The sequence below is a fragment of the Balaenoptera musculus genome, chromosome 18 (genome assembly GCF_009873245.2).
Source record: "Balaenoptera musculus isolate JJ_BM4_2016_0621 chromosome 18, mBalMus1.pri.v3, whole genome shotgun sequence".
Classification (NCBI taxonomy): domain Eukaryota; kingdom Metazoa; phylum Chordata; class Mammalia; order Artiodactyla; family Balaenopteridae; genus Balaenoptera; species Balaenoptera musculus.
The window spans coordinates 60,996,603-61,017,010 of NC_045802.1; the positions used below are offsets into that span (position 1 = coordinate 60,996,603).

The 20,408-nt window shown below is 36.3% G+C and overlaps 1 long non-coding RNA gene across 4 annotated transcripts in view; it reads right to left on the reverse strand.

The window, feature by feature from the left end:
• Positions 1-20,408, reverse strand: part of LOC118883955 — a 138,949-nt gene that overhangs the window by 8,815 nt on the left and 109,726 nt on the right. For 3 of the 4 annotated variants that reach the window (XR_005017147.1, XR_005017149.1, XR_005017146.1), the window contains 3 exons: positions 13,075-13,111; positions 7,060-7,135; positions 4,700-4,779 (listed from right to left, as the gene is read on the reverse strand). This is a non-coding gene — a long non-coding RNA (uncharacterized LOC118883955). Of the gene's footprint in view, positions 1-4,699; positions 4,780-7,059; positions 7,136-11,990; positions 12,049-13,074; positions 13,112-20,408 lie in introns of all 4 variants that reach the window. The other variant, XR_005017148.1, reaches the window with a different exon arrangement.

A 20,408-nucleotide genomic window follows, 5' to 3' on the forward strand; every position in this document is an offset into this window, starting at 1 on the left:
AGCTGGTTTGGTGGTGCTGAATTCTCTTAGCTCTTGCTTGTCTGTAAAGGTTTTAATTTTTCCGTCGAATCTGAATGAGATCCTTGCTGGGTAGAGTAATCTTGGTTGTAGGTTTTTCCCTTTCATCACTTGAAATATGTCCTGCCACTCTCTTCTGGCTTGCAGAGTTTCTGCTGAAAGATCAGCTGCTAACCTTATGGGGATTCCCTTGTATGTTATTTGTTGCTTTTCCCTTGCTGCTTTTACTAATTTTTCTCTATATTTAATTTTTGATAGTTTGATTAATATGTGTCTTGGCCTGTTTCTCCTTGGATTTATCCTGTATGGGACTCACTGCCTTTCCTGGGCTTGACTGACTATTTCCTTTCCCATATTAGGGAAATTTTCAACTATAATCTCTTCAAATATTTTCTTAGTCCCTTTCTTTTTCTCTTCTTCTTCTGGGACACCTGTAATTCAAATGTTGGTGCATTTAATGTTGTCCCAGAGGTCTCTGAGACTGTCTTCAATTCTTTTCATTCTTTTATCTTTATTCTGCTCTGCGGTAGTTATTTCCACTGTTTTATCTTCCAGGTCACTTATCCGTTCTTCTGTGTCAGTTATTCTGCTGTTGATTCCTTGTAGAGAATTTTTAATTTCATTTATTGTGTTGTTCTCCATTGTTTGTTTGCTCTTTAGTTTTTCTAGGTCCTTGTTAAACGTTTCTTGTATTTTCTCCATTCTATTTCCAAGATTTTGCAAGATTTTGCATCTTTACTGTCATTACTCTGAATTCTTTTTCAGGTAGACTGCCTATTTCCTCTTCATTTGTTTGGTCTGGTGGGTTTTTACCTTGCTCCTTTTCTGCTACATATTTCTCTGTCTTCTCATTTTGCTTAACTTACTGTGTTAGGGGTCTGCTTTTCACTGGCTGCAAGTTCGTAGTTCCTGTTGTTTTTGGTGTCTGCCCCCAATGGATAAGGTTGGTTCAGTGGGTTTGTAGGCTCCCTGGTGGGGGGGACTGGTGCCTGTGTTCTGGTGAATGAGGCTAGATCTTGTCTTTCTGATGGGCAGGACCATGTCTTGTGGTGTGTTTTGGTGTGTCTGTGAACTTAGTATGATTTTAGGCAGCCTCTCTGCTAATGGGTGGGGTTCCTGTCTTGCTAGTTGTTTGGCATGGGGTGTCTATCACTGGAGCATGCTGGTCATTGAGTGGAGCTGGGTCTTAGCATTGAGATGGAGATCTCTGGGAGAGCTCTTGCTGATTGATATCATGTGAGGCCAGGAGGCCTCTGGTGGTCCAATGTCCTGAACTCGGCTCTCCCACTTCAGAGGCTCAGGCCTGACACCTGGTCAGAGCACGAAGACCCTGTCAGCCACACGGCTCTGTTTTGAAGAGCTAGACGTTCAGGGACGTAATTCATTGGCACTGATTGATAGGTATGCACTGATTTGGGCACAATTCGTCTTCCCTGTCTAAGTCCACAGAGTTCCCTTCAGACTCTCCTCATGTGCACAAGAGCAAATGCTTTACTCTGAGACATCAGAACAAATCAGCGGATGTTGGTGAGTTTGCTGCCTCCAAACTCTGGAACTCCACACTCCAGAGGCCCTCCTTTGAACTTGCTGCCTCTCCCCTTCCGAGCAGGTCCTAATGTTTTAGGAATAATCCTTTGAAGAGCTAATTTACTGGGATACTAGCCTCAGGGCAGCCAGGCCAGGGCTCTCAAACTTGTCCGCTGTCTCTCCCTTCACCCTGTGTTTTCTACACCCCAGGCCTCTAATCACAGCAGCAAATACTCTAGACAAACCCCACGTTTGCCATCTGGATTGTTATTATTAAGAAGATGTTCAGTAGAAGACATATTTAGGCTTAGATATTTTGCTAAATAATTTATATAAAAATGTATAAAGTATCTACAAACAGAGCAAGGATGATATTCTTTTTCCATGAAAACAAGTTATATACAATTTATAACATTCTGTATCATTGCATTTTTTTTTAATAAGTTTATTTATTTATTTAGGCTGTGTTGGTTCTTAGTTTCTGTGCAAGGGCTTCCTCTAATTGCGGCAAGTGGGGGCCACTCTTCATCGCGGTGCGCCGGCCTCTCACTATCGCGGCCTCTCTTGTTGCGGAGCACAGGCTCCAGACGCGCAGGCTCAGTAATTGTGGCTCACGGGCCTAGTTGGTCCGCGGCATGTGGGATCTTCCCAGACCAGGGTTCGAACCCGTGTCCCCTGCATTGGCAGGCAGATTCTCAACCACTGCGCCACCAGGGAAGCCCCTCATTGCATTTTTAAAGATATTTTCGTAATAGTCTGATTTCTGAAAAAGTTATATAAAAGTCTAAAAAGCTTTAAGGTATTTACTTTAGAAAAGAACGAGTTATTAACACTCCTTGATTTTACTCTACAAATAATGTGCTTATTTTTCCACATTTCCTATTATTTTAATGGTTTAAAAGTAAACATTACACTGTTTGGTATATTTCCTCTTTTCTGCAACTTGTATTTAATTTCAATTACTTTCATATAAATACTTCTAGTTCTTTGAAAGACTAGCTAAGGTAAACTAACATTTATACCACTTTAAAAACTTACTCATCACTATAATATTGTGTGATATTATATTACAAAGTCCTTAGAAACTTAAATTTCCCATCCATTACAGATTCAAGTTTTGCTTAAATAAGGCTACAGACTCACTAAAATAAAGAAATTGAAAACATATTCCATTAGGAACCAATTTTACCCTCAATTGTGTTACCCAAACCCAAATGACTTTTCAGAGCCTCCTACAGAAAGTATATGCCTCCTTGCCACAGTGGTATTGGGTTTGATTTATTCAAATTGTCCCATCATTTATTCATTGATCATTTTTTTCATTGATTGAAAGTATTGACTTTATATTATAGTCTTCCACTAAACTATTTAATAAATTAATAATTACTAAATAATTAATAATTTAATATTTGTTGGGAAAATAAGTGAATGAATGAATCATATACAAAATTCTGACGTACGCTTATGTTTGCAACTGATCTTTTTAGTCTCTTCTATGATTCACTAGCTATGTACTAAATACTTATTTTGACATAAATCCAAAAAAAAGATAAATAAATCTTTCTGTTTTCAGAGAGATTATAATTTAGTTGCTCACTACAATTAATACTCCAAGGAAACGTTACAAATTTATATATATTGCTGAGTTTAATCCATGGCAATTTATTTATGAATAAATAAACAAATAACCAATATAGCTACTGCCTTGTTGGGGATAGGTGTTTGCCTTCTTGGAAAACCTGTACACACTTTGGATACTTTATCATTGGCTGGGTTTAAAGTAAAATAATGATCCTCCTTTGAATGTACTATAACAACACAAATGCCAAGAAAAAGACATAGACAGCCGGAGGTGAGAGTATGAAGATGCAATGTGCTTCTTCACTAAAGAACAAAGTGCAGGGTCAAGTACTGATCGTCTCAGAATGGAATCCTTACCAGGCATCCAACTAAAGTCTGGGCAGAAGTTAGAGAGGAAATCAATATTTCACCACTATTTTTAGAGTGTAAAATTATAGGACACAGAAGGCTCTGACAGAGAGCAAGTGAATGGTGCACAGTGTGTGTGTCTGAAATGTCTAAAAATACTCCACTTGACAAAGCAGTAGAAGAGGTTATTCAGAGTACCCAGCTTTGATAACTGTTTTTAACTTGTCTTTCCTCAGATTTGAACACAGAGACAAAATGTTATGTCCTGTGTGGACACTAGCTACTGAAAATTATGGGTTTGCCTGCCTCCATTTTTTAAAAAATAATTTTTAATTACCTGTAATGTCTGTTACCTGTAAACTAATTAGAAAAATGCAAACTGGTTCAAAGAAAAAATTGTCCATTATTCAAATAACCAGAAATAATCACAGGTAGTATAATGGGTACATTGATTCATTCAAGTGTGTCACTTCACAAAACATACTGAGAGTCTCAACTCACTTTACTTATTTCATAAACGGAATTTCACACTGTGATTTTAATGGCATTATAATATTTTAATACATGGGGGTGCTGTAACTTATTTCAATAATTCCCAACAATTCCATGGGATATTGAGAAGATATCCAGTGTGGTGCTTTTATAAGCCACGCTGTGATGAATGTCCTTGTGGTAACTTTTTAAAGTTTATTATATTATACTCTTAAGTTCTAATCAAGATGAAATGCTGGGAGTGAAAGTCCTGATATCTAAGGTCAAATTATCATCAGAGAAGTTTGTCTGTATCTCTGGAGATAGATTATGTCTTGTTCCCACATATTTGCTCCCGTTCTCAGCATGTGGGTTATACCCTCTCACACCTAATGCTGTATAATTTTCAGGGCCTCCTGCAGAATGTATATGCATCCCTGCCTCCTTGGCATTGAGATTGGTTTATCCACTGTGCATTGTACATATGTTTAATTTTCTATATATTATGATGTTTTGACATCTTAAAAAACCTTTCTGGCTGGGAAAAGACTGCCCCTCCTGGGGCTAGTTAATTTTTTTTTGGAGGTGGGGGAGGCTTAAACAATAAACATTGCTCTGGGAAAATTTATTCTGAAATACCACCCTCTCTACATTGGTGTATATCAGGCAGGATATGTTAGGGCATGCTAATGATTCCAAAATCTGGGCACCTCATAATAAGTATGTATGTATGTATGTATGTATTTAATCTCACACTGCATGTCCTGTACATGTTGTCCAGAGGTTTTGCTCCATGTCTTTCTCTGGAATCCAGGCTGATGGAGTAACCATTGTCTGAGAAAAAGGAGAAGGAAAGAGATAAAGGATAAATCACACAGTGGCTCTTACATATTTCACCCAGAAAAAGCACATTATCTCCACTAGCATTTCATGGACCAAAAACAATGCATGTGACCACAACTAACTCTAAGGGGAAATGAAGTACAATCCTGTAAGGGACTGGAAGAAATATCTTAAATATTTGTGGAACAATTCTAATGAGCACCACTTGTGACATCACCTGAATATTAGACTTCCTAGTCAGGGGCTAGATGGAGAATGCAGGGATCCTGGTATAGAAAGAGTAATAAAATGCGTGAGAGAAAAGGGAAGAAAGATTCTTAGGAACCTGTAACCACTTAGTCCTCTGTGCCAGCACCTCACCTCTAGCTTAACCACAATTCCCATGAGTGATTTCTAGAAACGCTCTCAGGACTTATGTGTACTAATTTGTTAGGTTTTGTTTGTTTGTTTTTGTTAAGCTTGTTAGACCCACAGTTTTTCTTCCTTTCAGTTTCTGAGGAGAAAAAAATCCTTGCATGCAAAACTCTACTTATAAGCAAGAAAGTTTTATTCACTGTCTTGAAAAAGCTAGTTCCTAAGTAAAATTTGTTTTCTTTACTAGGTCAGCTAAAGGTTTAAGACATAGTAGTATCAATGTATTATTATCTTGGCAGCCTGTAAGCATGGTGAGAGTGAAGTAATTGGCCAGCCATAAATTGGGGATAGAACTATTGTTTAATTTCTTCCCATGAACAAAGGATCTTACAATTTCAAATATAAAACTTGAAAATGAGTCCTACTCTCTTTCTCTTTTAACACAATACACAGTAAACTAATGAAAAAGAAAGTCTTTCATCTTGAAAAGATAATCAATCACTTAAGAAATGAAAATGTCATAAGAAAAGAAAATGAAGATTCTAACCTAAATTCCAATAAATGTCTTCTCTGGTTGATTCAGTGTCATTCACTAAATAATGTGAGTATATCAGAGTCATCACAATTGCCAGGAGTCTGCAATCATCCTTGCCTTGTGTCATAGGATGAAAATGAAAGAACTTAGAAATATGTATTATGTACAAGACTGTAGGCACTACTTCAGAGTCTGACCTCAATAAACGTTACAAGAATATATATGATTAAGATAGTTAAAATGTGTACTTTTCTAAAATAATACGTATACTTAACACATAGCCAACAAATATAAAAAGGCACAATAAATAATTTCAAGTACAGTGGATAATTTGGTGGGAAACAATGAATAGTAGTTTCTTCTATCTGGCAAATATTTGATCCTATTGCATTTGAGGAAATAGAAACATCCCCAAATCCTACCTGTAGTCTTCTCCATGAATTGTAATATATTTCTTAACTACCATGAGACACATGGCTACTCAGAAAGTACCTTAGTTCTGTAAGTAAAGGCCTACTTGATTAGTTTTACGCTGGCATTTCCCCACCTCCTATAGAGATAAGCATTGTGCTTTGTAGGTCTCATGCCTGATCTCCACAGTTCTGAGCAATCAACTGATACCCCAGGAAAATTCGGTTCTATACTTTGTTTCAAGGAGGTAGTGCTCTTGTATGGAGGCGTAGAAAACAGTAGTTTTTTGTTTTGTGATTCAAGAGTCCACCTGATGTAAAAGCCCACCTGAAATGGGCTTGCTATGAGTTATTGCATGATAAAGCAAATTACACTGTAACAATGTGTTTAGAGTTTGTATCTCTGAAAGCCAGGGGAAAGGTAACCACTGCCCAGCAAACACGGAAGCCCACAAGGCTAAGGGAATGGGTAGGTCCATATCTCAAGTCACAGTTGTTCTGGGTTGTGAGAAAGGTTGTTAAGAAAAGCTTGCTGTCATCATTTCTCTACTTGATGTCTTACAACTAGATATTTATCCTACATCCTAAATTGATTGAAAATATGATCACTTTCTTGCATAATTATGGATATTACGTAGGGATTGGCTCCATGTGACCTGGAAATTTCCAGCAGCCCCACTTTTTGTGCCTAAAATACCAAATAAAATCCACAGACCTGTATGTGTTTTTTTCCTCAGCTTAGTGAGAGCCAATTTTCCTTGAAATAACTTGTGAAATGATAGTCTAGGAACAAAGAGGAAATGATAACAGGGGAAGATGTACAACAAATTGCCACTCCCTTCCTAGTACCCAACTGCTATGCTCACAGAGGTTAGCGAACTACTACAAAGAAAGGAAAACTGTGACATAGGCAAGTATAGTCCCTTCCTTTCTCTAAGGAGAAAAATGACAGTCTCGTTGACCTTGGCTCACCTGTTAGCACATCTCAGACTTACATCGGCGTACCAAATGTGCAAAGATCCAGAAGTTACACTAGTTCTCTATTTCTCTGAATAGAAAAAAAAAAAAACCACACAGGTTTTAGAAGATGCAAGCAGGAGAGCAGGAAACAATGTGCTATGTCTATTACTCCCCAAAGGCCTGAATCTGTCTCAGAAATAAAGCTGCTGAGGTTGAGAGTTCTGTCCCTTCATTTTTAAAAGATAGATATAAAGGAGGTTTTTTTTCACTCTTATCCTTTTATCTTTAGCATCATAGTCCAAACTGGGACTTGATTTTTGACCCATAGCAAGTTAGGGACCTCTTTTCTTGTTAGTCCATCTCATTGCCACATTAATGTTCTTCATATTCATAAAAGGAAATGAGTAAAAGTAAAAGTAATTTTCTTGTCTGTTGTTAGAAATGAGTCATGACCTTATACATAGAAGTATGAAATATACAAAGTAAATTGCACTATGGTAGTGATTTGGCAGAATTGACTTTGTTATTCTTCTTTTCCTGCATAAGTGACCATAAAGAGCTTTTCTGCAATAGTGACTCTTTCTCATAAATCTTAGATCTGGGAGGTGTTCCATTATGTTTTTAAATGAACTCATAGATGTGTATGACAGTCATATCCCAACATGATATTTCCATAGAAGTATATTTCAGACAATGTTATGATTTGAAGACAATAAGAAGATATTAGTCACAGTTCAGGGAATCCTTAATGGATATTGAGGAAAGATGTCGTGAACATATTAAATTTTCCTCAGAAGATGCAATTTGTAGTAATTCTGTGAAAAGCATTAATGATTAAAACGCTATGTGTCAGAGGCTGCTGAATAGAAAATGATTTCCTCTTCTTCCTGAGCCTACATTCATTGAAATTAGATATGGCCTTGTGACTGACTTCTATTCAGTAGGATGTGAGTGGAAATGAAGCGTTCCACCTCCCAAACTGCCCATCGAAACATCATGTGTGCGGTGCTCCATACTCTCTCTCCATTTATTGCTCCTGAGAAGAGCAGACTCTCAAGACAGAAGGAACTGAGACATGGAAGAACGACATGGATGGAATCACAATTTAAGATTTCATGTGAGCAATAAGTAAACTTCTCTTGTTTGGGAATAATAAAAAAGACCTATAGAATATTATGTTTAGTGAAATAAGTCAGATGGAGAAAGACAAATACTGTATGATATCACTTACATGTGGAATCTGAAAAATAACACAAACAAATGTATATAGCAAAACAGAAACAGGTTCACAGATATAGAAAACAGACTGGTGTTTGGAAGAGGGGAGAGGGAATGGGGGGCAAGTTAGGGGTACGGGATTAAGAGATACAAACCACTATATATAAAATAGGTAAGCAACAAGGATATATTGTACAGCACAGGGAATTACGTATATTACATTTAATAGAGTATAATCTGTAAAAATACTAAATCACTATGCCGTATACCTGAAACTAATATAATATTGTAAATCAACTATACTTCAATTAAAAATAAATAAATAATTAAATTTAAAAAGAAGTTTCAGATCTGATATGATGGACTAAGCTTCTACCAGAACATCCTTCCCATAGATAAAAAACTATAAACTTCTGACAAAATGCAACAAACCACTGTCTAAAGACCCTGGAGAGTGAACAAAACAGGCAAATTCTGTAAGGGAGTCAACTACTGAATTAGCAAACAACATGAGACAACATGCTCTAACTTGACACTGTATTATAGCTGATGCTGTTCATGATAGCTAAAATTCTCATAGAAAATCCCCATCTTTCTAGCCTGAAAATAACAGATTACAGAATTCTGGAAAGTGAGAGGGAAGTCTTGGAAGAAAGGGAGACTGAGATGGGGAGCTACAAATTCTGTGTAAATGTCTGTGGCTGACCCTTGAATTATGCATGCACACGGCAGATTCAAAACAGTCCAGGTAAGAATAAAATAACTGAGCTGAGAACTGAACTACAACCCAGGAGATTGTTTTTGTCTATGAAGTTAATTGTCTGCTAAACAAGAAATTAACACTCTTTGGAAGACTAACAGAATCCAGAGCCTCCAAAACATAACATTCATGATGTTCAGGGTACAATCTAAACTTCTTCAGCATAGAAAAGAGAGAAGAAAATGTGACCCACCTAGAGAGGAAAGATCAATGGAAGAACAGCAAGATTATGTTAAAAATAATAATGAATGTAAAACAGTTAGGTTAATGCCATCTACTAACCTCAGTAATTAATATTAGCTTAATGAATACCCATTATACCTATTCATAAAGACTAAAAATTTCTTTGTAGACAGACAAATGAGATGGATTCATCAAAAAGATTTCTTATAAACTAAGCTCAAAAATTAGAAACAAAGAAAGCAATCAACAAAATGAAAAGGCAACCTTTGGATTAGGAGAAAATATTTGCAAACCATATATCTGATAAGGGATTCATTTCCAAAATATATAAGGAACTCCTACAATTCAATAGTTAAAAAATTAATTAATCATATCACAAAATGGGCAAAGGACTTGAATACAGTCTCTTAAAAGAAGACATACAAATGACTAACAGGTAAATGAAAAGATGCTCAACATCACTAATCAGCAGGAAAATGCAAATCAGTGAGATCACCTCACTCCTATTAGAATGGCTATCGTCAATAATACAAGAGCTAACAAGTGTTGGCTAAATGTGCAGAAAAAGGAACTTTTGTGCACTATTGGTGGGAATGTAAGTTAGTGCAGCCATTTTGGAAAACAGTATGAAGGTCCTCAAAAGGCTAAAAAGAGAACTACCATATGATACAGCAATCTCATTCCTGGGTATACATCCAAAATAATTGAAATTAGGATCTCATAGAGATATCTACAATGCCTTGTTCATTGCAGCATTATTCACAATAGCAAAGATATGGGAACAACCCAAATGTCCATTGACACATGAATGGATAAAGGAAATGTGGTATATACATATAATGGAATATTATTCAGCCTTAAAAAAAAGAAAATCCTACCATCTGTGACAACATGAATGGACCTGGAAGACATTACGCTAAGTAAAATAAATCTATCACAGAAGGATAAAAACTATATGATTCTACTTATATGAGGTATATAAATAGTCCAGTTCGTAGAAACCGAGAATATAATGGTGGTTGCCAGGGGGTAGAGGGTGAGGGAAATAGAGAATTGTCTTAAAAAACTCTTGTACTAAGCTCAAAAAATGACAAAAGCTCACTTCTAACATGCCTGAAACAAATAAATAAAGAAGACCAAAAATGAGACTGACAACATAATTTTTTATGCAAGAAGAGATGGATTATATCATATTAAAACTATCACTTGTTGAAGGTCTAATATATTCCAATCACTGTTAAGTGGTTTGGGCAGGCAATAGATTACTATAACTTAAAAAAATTCAGTCAGTGAATGTGTCTATAAGATTTACTAATTTTATCACTATCTCATATGTATAATAGCATGAAAAAAACACAATGTCTTTTAGGGTTCAATGGAGGAAAATAGAAATTCCTCTAAGTATTTACATACTGAAAGAGATTGATTATGAGGAATTTGATGCTTACAAACTTATTAGAAGTGTTAGATGAACAAAATTCATAGGGTTGCTGTTAGATTTCAACTCATGCCCCTGCAGATGTGAAAGATTATAAAACTGCTGCTGTTACCCAGAGGTGAGAAAGCGTCCTGACATAACTGCCAACTTCCCAACTGCCCACAGCCCTAAATCTTGGAACCAGGTGGTGCAACACTGAGTTCAGCTCCTGTCAAATTTGTCTGTGGAAGTCTACATATCAGCTATCACCACTGAAGGAAGAAAAACCACTCCTGCATCCCTTCAGCTTTCCAGTCTTGCATAAGTAAATCTCAATGGCCAAACCTAAACCATACCCAAGACCTGGCAGCAAGAGAGTCACGAGTCTGGGGAATATAGTTTCAAGACTTCTAGCCCCCGTAAAAAAGATGAAAATGCAGAATGATTGAGAAAGGATTGAGAATTCAGTCCACAGACAAAACCTAGCACTAAAACTAATTCACAGGACTATTGTAAACACAAAATGGGATGAAACATATGACAAGGCCATCAAAAATACTAGCTCTCTTTCCCTTCTCATAACTACAAATATCTGGGTTCCCAGATGAATCTTACAGTCTAGCCTTAAAATCTGGTTTTATCTACAGAACTCATGGGACGATGTTCCTATCTAATAGGAGAAAAAGTTCTTGTGAGGAACCTGGAAGGAGGACCAAGTTCTTCTGAAAAACCTGGAAGATGAAGAAGGAATAAGACTATATGAACTTTATCCCCCAGACAGGAAGTAGATTTGATTCACTGGGCTAAGAACTGAAATGAAAAGGACAGTTTTGGGAAATGGGCAACATTCAAGGAGCAAGTACTTGGCAAAGCTTTGGGATCTTTGGACAACTTTATTCTCATTGTTTGGGGAAAGAGTTATTTTCTGTATTGCTACTGAGATTGACCCTAACACAATAAAAATAAAGGAATGTACAGCATTTGGCAACTCAAAGGTTCTACATCTTGGGTAGCATCAGGAGGCAGGGAACCTGGAGCCTCATGGAACATCCTTGTAAAAAGCAGAGCCACTGCAAGATGCTTTGTAGCAAAAGCACTGCAAGATGAGGCAGGAAATATCAGCAAGTTATTTGACATGATAGAGGAACATAAGGTACTGGTCATGGGTACATGAAAACCCCCAGAGACATTCATAAGGAAATTTTAGGGGAGGAGAGCAGCCAAGACCCTACTTTTGTTCAGATGGCAGGTAATGAGACAGCAATATAAAGACATTCGTTGTAACATGATTATTCTCCATGAGTCATATAAACTCAAGATCTTTGGAGATCTGGACTACACCTCAATTTCTGTCTTTGCTCTTACCTGATATTGAGCACATATCCTTCTGTACACATTTGGGACCAAGTTCTTGTGGTATGACCTAGAGTTACAGCATTAAACCTTTCTTAAACTCTTGCTGGAGAATTAGACAAATTTCTTTAGCTTCTGAGGAGAAAACATCCTTTCCCAGTGAGCTTAGGAAGAAAGCCTAAAAGAAGGTGCAGTAAAATAATAATTTCTATTTAAATATGTGAAAGAAGAAATAGACATAAAGTTCTGGAGGGGAGGCAAAGGTTACGACCACTAATAAGCAGGATTTCCTCTGTGTCCCCTATTCTTCTGGAAGGGCTTTGTTGTTCTGATTTAAAGTCAAGCCAATAGTTTCCTTTGCCATGGCATTTAGTGTGAGTAGTAATTCTCTGATTCAGTTTTACTGTCTTTGAGGTAGTTACTCTTATAATCTGCATTTTACAAGTGAGGAAACGGTCTCAGAAAGGTTAAGTAGCTTGTCCAAGTACTCTATGCATGTTACAAATTACATTCTTCCCAGAAGCATTGAACTGAATATATAAGCTCTTCTGACTCCTAAATTACAGGAAAATGTACTTAATATCAGATATGATTCTTTTCTAGAAAATTTATCTGGATATTAAATGCAGAGGATTTTAATCTGCATTGCTTTATTATTACCATTATAATTATTATTAGATAATAATCATAATCTATCAAGTTGATATATGTAGAAGGTGAATTACTTCATAACTCTAATCCTGAAGCAAAAACCATTCAACAAATTGATATATATCCTTCTGGGTAAATCTATATGTTTCAATTTACAAATACTAAGTCTATATAGCTATGCCATTTCCCCCCTTAACCAACCTCCTTAGGAGTTGAATTGTTTCTAGTTTTTTGCTCTTTCAAATGATGCTGCAATTGATTTTGAAATTTCCTCTAAGGAATCAACTTATGTATGAAATACTTATTGCATCTTCAATTACTGTGTATTCATAAAAGGGCATATCTCTTCCCTAAACTCCAGGAATAAGAGTAAAATATTGGTTATTTAGTAACCAGGAGTTTTCCTGCAAATAACCAATAAGTAGACCCACAAATTACTACTTACCTTAATGACTGAAATAAGGCAAAAATCCCTGGATGACCTACAGAAAAAGGAAAAATTGGAGAGTGAAAGTACTGAAAAAAGCACTTGTGTGATTGATTTCTGTCTCTAATGGACCAAAATCCTTTAATTAAATTTGTTATAAATGGATTTAAATTATTGTTTCTACTGAAATTCAACTTCTCTAGTTGTATGAATAATTTTATAGAGGTTCCAATGATGCAGTAACATCATGGTCAGTTCCCCCCTATCTGGCAATTAAGTTTAACAGTTTCCTAGAATTAAATTCTTATAACAATTGCAGAGGTAGAAGAAAAGATGAGATCCAGTAAAACAGATCTACTAGGTGAAAGCATTTTCTAGAATACACTAATAATAATAAAATAATATTATATATTCCCAAAGAGTTTTTCTATATCAATTTTTCTATCACACCTAACAGATTATAAAAGTTTCTGTCTTCTTTGAGAGAATCACTTTCAGGGTCTATGTATACCTACAAGATATACAAGTCTCAAAAACCATATGACCAAAGGCACACTGGAGCTAATCTAACTACTCTGTGAATTGTCAAAGTAAGAGGATCAGATATGAGAGAGAGAATACAAGGACAAGTAAATGCATAGTTGGATGAATAAATGAGATAAATGGATAGCTAGATAGTTATTTTACATTGAATGTTTATATATTCTGTGCAATATAATAAGGGCTTTACATAAATTATCCTTCTTAACCTTTATAAGAATCCTAAGAATTAGGCATCTTGATTCAGATGTGGAAGTTGAGGCTTAAAGCTGAATTGCCCATGATCTTGCTCTTAAGAAAAGTCACTCCCAGTATTCAACCTTGAAATTTGAAAACACAGACACTCATTCATTCAGTATAGTTGGGTGACTATGACATGCCAGCTCCATTCTAGGCATCACAGATCAAGCAGGGAACAAAACAGACCGAGTCTCTGCTCTCATACCGTTCATATTCTACTCAGGAGAAGAGACAGAAATGTATGTGTGTAATGTATCAGGAGCTAACAAACAGGATGAAAAAAGTAAAACCAAGGTGGGGGAAGAGATCATGAAGGCAGGGAGGCTAAGATCATTTTTGATAGGAAAGGGAAACATTTGAGCAGAGGCTGGAATGAAGTGCAGCACTGCCATCCATCAGGCAGGTGGGTGTTTGCTGGATGTGTGAAGAAAACTGCAAGGAGATCAGTTCTCACTAAAGAGGAGTGAGCTGGGGGTGTTACTGGAGCAGGGGATGTTAGGAGGGGAAGCAGAGAAGTTATCAGGGAAAGAGCACACAGCCCTTCATCTGGCGTTTTATTCTACGTGACACGGAAGCCATTGGAGAACTCTTCCAAAAGAGGTGGCAGGGTCTGCTCCAGGGTTGTAGGATAACTGACAGCCATGGGAAGAACTGACGGTAGGGAGGCAAAGAAGAAGAAACCAGCAGGAGAGTGATTCTCAACCCTATCAGGCCCAGTGCATTTTTTTAAATAAAAAATATTAGTAGTGCCCTCTTTACAATTCTAAATAAATCTAACCTACCAATACAACAGAGTACCAAAAGAAATCAACACTTAGAATAATACAGAATTTCAAAAGCCCTATTTTTAATACCAAACATCAATAAATGAAAAATAATTTATTTTAAAAATTATGTATTTCAATGTGTCTTTTCCTGCAAGAAGACACTAGAAAACAGCGACTAAGGATCAGATTTTGACACCCATTTGTATGCCTGCTGTAAATGTGAAAGCTAAAAGAGCTGACCAGTGTTTTATATGGGCAACTCAAAGACCAAGAACAGCACAGCCAACGACGATGTCATTTTCTGAGATGATGAAAAAATCCTAATAGTTTTAAACAACACTAAATATAACATTCCTTCAATTTACATAACAGGCACATTCCTGGAAAATTCCTATACATTAAAACAAAAACAAAAACAAAAACCCACTTTGTATTTATAAATAAAATGGAATTAGATTCTAGGCTCAGGAATGACCATGAATGTGAGACATTTAAAAGGAAAGCAGGATGGAGGATAATTCATTTTTTCTGGAGGACTGTTCTGTGTGTTGAAGGGCATCTAGCATCACTGGCCCCTGCCCATTAAAGGCCTAATGTCTTCTTCAACCCCTCTGACTAAGGAACATGGCTCTACATGTTTTGAAAATGCTTCAAAATATTTTGATAGTACTCACATTGGGAATCACTGACTCTGGAGACTAAAGCAAAAGGCAGGTGAAAAAAGACAGTGCAAGTGGTTAAAAGTAGCAGATTCAGGATGTGAAGTTAGACATTACAGGATTTTCCAATGATTTGGATGTGGGGTGTGAGGGAAACAGAGGAGTTGAGGATGATTCCAGGTATTCCAGCTTGAGAAACTTGGAGAATGCAGTTGCCACATCCAGAGACAAAAGCTGTCAATCGCTATGATTACATCATCTCTTCACGTGTGATCACTATGAGACTACTGGGAAGGCCTCTTGTGACCAAAATACTTCTTCACCAATACTTAGTGACTGGAAATATAGGGGCCTTGTTAATTATGACAAACGGCTTCTAAAACTAGAGTAAATTAGATTAAAAATTTCCACAATAACATTCCTGTAATATGCATATTTTAATGGGAAATGCATATTTTAATGGGATGCATATTTTAATGGGAAAGAGTTAAAAGGGCTGGATGTGTACTTCCAAAGGAAAACCAACCAGTCTGGTTAAGGTGTGCATGAGGACTACGAATAGAAACTGAAAGTGGGGCTGAAATTGTGCAAAGGAATGTAGAAAGGAGACGTGGCTGGAGGGTGATGACAAATTTTGTTGGCTTCATTATTTTGCCTAAGACTGACCATAGTCAATAATGGCCATAGTCATGGCCATCTGCCATATGACAGCCAAGTTTCACTGAGCACCAACCCATCTCCAATGCAAGAAAAATAACTAGGTTGACTTCAAATCAAGAAAAACAAGGAAACATCTCTCAGTTTCCCCCATGAGGCTGAGAACAGACAGGACTACCATCCACCTCATAAGGGCAGCAGGATATAGTCACAGGCTGCTGTAAATCATGACATATTTGCTCATGAATCCACAGTGGGTATCTTTCCCCTTTAGATCAAAGGAGTTTACTAAATTATTTCCTTGACCTGCCCACCTTCCCTGACCAAACTACTAACATACCAAAGGAAAGAAGATAAGCCCAGGAAAGTCTTTCTGGGTCGTTATCATACCCCATCCCCCAAAGTCATATCTCTCAATGTAAGTTTGAATAAGAGAGAAGAACAGAAGTCAATGTTTTAATTTCAATATGTTATCTCAGTCCTTCCACATACAGAATACTCTCCAATAATCCATGGTATTATTTCTCAGAACACTTGAAAACAAAATCTGCTTTCCTTTCATTTTCACTGGGTCAGTGTGATTTACACAACAATATTGGTTGCAAAAAGGGGAATGGTTGGTGAGACAACCCTGGGCTTGAATCAGCTAAAATGAAAAACAGAAAAAAATGTATGATGTTACCCTCTATCACACACGGAAACTGTGTGATTTTGCAAGGGTCTACATCCTGCACTACCGTTTGACAAGCTTGATGTTGAACTGCATTAAATATTAATTTGTATAATGCAGTAGTCATATAAACTCAGCTTAAAACACAGCAGGGGAAATTGCAATTTCTTACCGTTAAGACTGTTGTTACAGTCTTCTGTTACCTCACGCTGTCATCCTACTTAGCAGATTGATGTTTATTTTCCCAGCACACATTGACTGTCATCAATAGCATTACTAACTTGTCTCCTGTTATGTTGCCCTCAGAAGTAGTAAATCTTGCCAACCAAGAAAGGGTCTTTAGATTCAAGAGATACTCGTAATCTCCTGACATGAATTTAATCAAAATTCAGAAATGACATGTGAACGCCTGTTTCTGGCAAACGGTTTATGTTAAACCTCAGCACAGCTTTGGTCTTGATCTATAACTCATTTTATGATGTAGGTCCTGGGATAACTTAACTTCAAATGTTATTTTCCTTTGTTTTCACATGTGCAGTCTGTACCAATGAATGTGTCAGCTCTCTCCTAAGTCTCACTAAAGAAGGGTATTTGCCAAAGAGGCCCATTCACCCTTTCCCTGAGTCATTCCCGGTTTACTCTTTAATCTTCTTGTTCTTGTCATAAGTCGTGAAACTATTAGTTTGATTCCATTTTTCCAGAACACCCACAACATCGTTCTATAAAAACTACAGCCATTGCAAACATATTATTTAAAGGCAATTTCTTTCCTCCTTTTTTGTTTTGTTCCACTCCTGTCTCCTTTTTTCTTGGCGCTCAATATATATGCACATCCATACAGATACCTCTTACTACACACCCTCTCCAGAGACTTGCCTCAGGCATGCTTCCGTGAAAGCTCATCTGTAGACCTTCAACTGAAGAATAGAAAGAAAATGTCACCCAGAAGGAGATGGTTACAAAGTTGACAGGACATCGTGTGCTGTCCTATTTCTCCACCTTCTCCCATATATCTGCTCTGGCCAAATGTAGCCTTTTTTGATCTTCACTTCTATTTTAGAAGTAATCTCAAAGTCTGGGGCTCAGTTCTAACTCAGACTTAAGCAAAGAGGAAGAACAGAGAACAAGTAGAGAATTCCAGAAATTTTTTCAGAGAAAAGAGGTTACCTGATGTCCTTGTTTAAAACCATATTCATTTTGCATAGATAGGAAAGGATAGGAGCAGGAAGGGAATTCTGGAATTAAGGATATTGAAAATGTGTAAAGAGTGAGAAACTCCTCATGAATTGCCTAATTCCACCTGGATTTAGAAGAATCAGAGGTATGCTCTCTCTTTTTGGCAAAGTTAAACCTTAAAGTTACCAAATAACTACAATAACTCCTACTTTCAATTTCCCTAGAGGAAAAAAAATCTGCTTTATTTCACCTGTCATTCACATTCTCACCTAGAGTTTTGCACTGATTAAAGATAACATATTTTGCTTACTCTTCCCATTTCTGCAAATGCCTGACTGTCCCACATAAATATTATATGATGCTGAGCAATGGGTCTGAGCTACTGTGCACTCCTGAGCAAGAGACACTCTAAAGACTGAAGGTTGAGGTAGCGCCTCCTTTCTAAAAGCTCCCTGGAGATGTTGACAGTCATTTATATCTTCTGTTGAAAATTACTAATACAAATGTTTTTGTGTTGTACAGATTCAAAAATTTTAAATTAGATTAAATATTTCTGCATTTCTTGCCATTTTATTGCACTCTTTTTATAGTAACAAAATTCCCCCAATACTAAGACTCTTATTTATTTGAAATAATTTGCTATCATTATTCCCTCAAAAAAAAAATTGCCTATTTTGATGTCATCTCAAACAAATTCCTCCCAGATGTAAAACTGGAGTTAGAAATTCAAAAGCCACATTGGAAGTTTTAATCATCTTAACCGAGGAATCTAGAGTTGACTGGTAAATCTTCCCATGATAGCCTGTGACATATACTAATCACAGGCCACTGGCTCAGTGGACATTCGATAAATAACAATTGATGAAGTCGAAAATGTGTTGCTCTAAGTTGACTCTCTAGCTTTAAATAATCACTTTCAAAACTGCACCTTAAAAATGTCATGAGCATAAAGAATATTTATGAGTGATGGGTCTCTTCATCCCTTCCAAACAAGTGATTTAGTTCCAGCAGACAACTGTGGGTCTCTGTATCTGGATTTTCATTTTCAAAGTCCAATATAAGAATAAGAAAATGCCTTATATATGCATTACTACTGTCAATCAGAAGATTGAGTTAAAATTTAAATAATAAAAATAATTACACCTATATTGGAAAAGACTAAAAGAAAATAAATCAAGAAACGTGAGCTGGCGAAATAATTTAAGTAAAGGAATAAAGTTAGAAATACTGATATTACAGACATAGACAAATGGAAAATGCTTTGCGAGAGTGGCAACAAAGGAGTGGAAAGTCATACCATATTCACACTGGTATTTGAATTAAGGACTGCAACTCATAAATATTAATCGGAAAAGGAAGTTTGGGTTACAGTACAGGAAAAATTACCTAATTTTAGCCTTAATAAAACAATTTTATTTTTTAATTATAAAATTAAGTTATGAAATCTTCTTATTAAAAATACCTTAAGGATACATTTAAGAATGATTACAGTAGTTCAGCCAGTTTGCTATAAATATAAGCAGAGCCTCCGACTTCAAAATCTGAATTTCTAGACCTTCTCCTGCTCTGGAACTGCTTGTCAGCTGGCCTTCTTTAAAATCAAGTAAGGCCTCCATTTCTTTATTCTACTAGCAAATTAGTATATATTTTTAACATCAAAATAAGATTTAGAAATAGTTTTTTCCCTGAAATCGCTGAGAATGTTAATAAATGATTAGATGTGTTGTGTCTATTCCGCAACTCACCTCTACGATTATCACAATGATTGCATTAGAAAATAACCAGCCTAGTATTATATAAGAGGAGAAAAGGAAATAAATATTAAATGCCTACTGATCAACAGTAAAATCTTTTAGTTTCTCTTCTACTCCACAGTGATTTCTACATTAAATGGTATTCTTGATGATCCCTGATGTTCTAGATGATGATACATTTTTAGACTAATAGAGTTTTTCTCTTCCTATGAAATTCAACATCTAGATTATGTCAATTATTCCCTTTTTGGCATTCCAATATGGACTGTGGAAGAAATTGTTTCCTCCACATTGACACTGACTGTACAAAACAGGTAGTGGTCTCTACTTCAGGTATAAGAAAGAAGTACATATACGGAACATCTAACAGAGCAGTAGCAACAATGCTTATGTCAAAAGATTTAAGCACCTGGAGATTCAGTATCCAAACATTATTCAGAAGAGACTGAAAATGTGTATGAAAATGAAAGAGGTATTATTTAGGAAAAATTGAAATCATTAGGAAATAAACCTATAGCAATCAACAGCACAAAAAATGGAAGGAGTGCATGGAAACTCATTTGAAAACTACAACTTCTGTTAGCTGGGCAACAGCATTCCCTTAGGTTAGGAAATAGATTATTAACAAAAATCCAAAGCAGAACCCTAAAAAAAAATCCCATGATTAGTTTTGTTTTTTGGGTTCAAGATACCAATTTTAAAAACTGTTCTAATAATTTAAACAATTTCTGTGTTGTATCGGAAGATTTTTAATAATATAGTGTTATTATTATGAGATCTTATTATGGTGCTAACAATATTTCTTTTGAAAACAAAAGATTATCTAATTAAATGTCTTTCTAGGAAACTGCTTTCTGAAACCTCAGAAAATTTTTATATTGATAAATCA